This window comes from Phaethon lepturus, unplaced genomic scaffold (assembly GCF_000687285.1).
Source record: "Phaethon lepturus isolate BGI_N335 unplaced genomic scaffold, ASM68728v1 scaffold27082, whole genome shotgun sequence".
In the NCBI taxonomy this organism is placed as follows: domain Eukaryota; kingdom Metazoa; phylum Chordata; class Aves; order Phaethontiformes; family Phaethontidae; genus Phaethon; species Phaethon lepturus.
The window spans coordinates 4,081-5,778 of NW_010525962.1; positions in this window are offsets into that span (position 1 = coordinate 4,081).

The window sequence follows — 1,698 nt, forward strand, 5'->3', positions numbered from 1 at the left end:
CAGGTCGGCTACAGGGCTTTAGCAGGTCTGAGCTAACCCAGGGGATTTCCCCGCCCCGGGACAGCCGCCTCCGGGAGATGGTATCTGCACACAGTCGAGCTCCGGGGGCGTGGAATTTCAAGGGGCAAAACAAGGTGTCCCTGGGACGAAACGGACATTGAGGTGCTGGAGCGTGTCCAGAGACAGGCAACGGAGCTGGTTGAGGGGTCTGGAGCACAAGTCTGATGGGGAGCGGCTGAGGGAACTGGGGGTGTTCAGTCTGGAGAAGAGGAGGCTGAGGGGAGCCCTCATCGCTCTCTGCAACTGCCTGAAAGGGGGTTGTGGTGAGGTGGGGGTTGGTCTCTTCTCCCAAGTAACCAGCGACGGGACAAGAGGAAATGGCCTCCAGTTGCGCCAGGGGAGGTTTAGATTGGATTTTGGGAAAAATTTCTTTATGGAGAGAGTGGTCAGGCATTGGCACAAGCTGCCCAGGGAGGTGGTGGAGTCACCATCCCTGGAGGTGTTCAAAAAACATGTAGACATGGGACTTTGAGACATGGTTTAGTGGGCACAGTGGTGTTGGGTTGATGGTTGGACTTGATGATCTTTTCCAACCTTAATGATTCTGTGATTCTGTGAAATCAGGTATTAATAAAGCCAAAGCAACCATTCTCCCCTCTCAAAGGCTGGCAGCAGCAAGCCATGTTCAACCTCAAACCCAAATTATCCTTTATGCAGAAGGCAGGCAACAACAGGAGCGTGTTTTGATTTGGAACACTGGCGGGTAGGGACTGAAGCCCAAAATGCAGCCAGGAAAGGTGGTTTAAGGATAACCGGGTCGTGGGGGTCTGAGATGGGGAGATCAGCTCCAGCACCAAACTGGAGTTTGGTGCCTTGCTACGTGGATGGATGGCATCCACCCCACGAGAGAGCTGGTTTCTGCCCGGCGTTAAGCGCAGCTCGGCGCGGAGAGGAGCATTACTAAATGGAGAAGGAAGTCCTGGGCGGCAGCAGACAGCCTTTGCTATCAATTACAAAAACCCTAATTGACCAGCCTGACACAACCGACCTGCGATCGCTCCAAGACAGGCCCCCGAACATATGCTCGAGCCCACATGAAAGAGCTAATCGTTCCTCCGCCTAATTAAGCAAACCAGCAAATGGCAAACAGGAGCCGGCTGGGTTTTAATTGCTGTAATTCTCTGAGGAAACGGGTCCCCCGGCTCTTCTACAAACCGTGCGTGTGCGCACCGGCACGAAGGGGCACGGGGGCTGGAGCAGCTCGGCTGGGACCCCCGGGCTCTGTGCGGTGCAAATCCCGGCTTAGTGGTGCTCCGGAGGGAGAAGAAGGGCTGGGAGGAGGAGGTGATGCAGGGAGCCAGTTGGTTGGTTTGCCCCAAACCACAATGTTTTGTTTCCAGCAGCTTTTGGGGTATTTTTGAAGCCACATTTTTAAGAAAATGCTTTGGCTTTGCGAAATTGATGCAGGTGGATTTTTTTTTCCCCCTCCCTGGGCTGAAATAATTCCAGAAATTTAAAAATATGTTGGACGTACGTGGCTTCTGTGGCTGTTCAAGGAGCTAAAGAAACCCAGTGGTGTTTACCCCTAGACCTTACTGTTCTCCCTGGGTATTATCTCTCCTCCCTGGTCCCGAAAAGCCCACGCTGCCCTGGTCTGCAGTGGATGCTCTCGCTCATAGCTGCAGAAGGGGAGGGGGA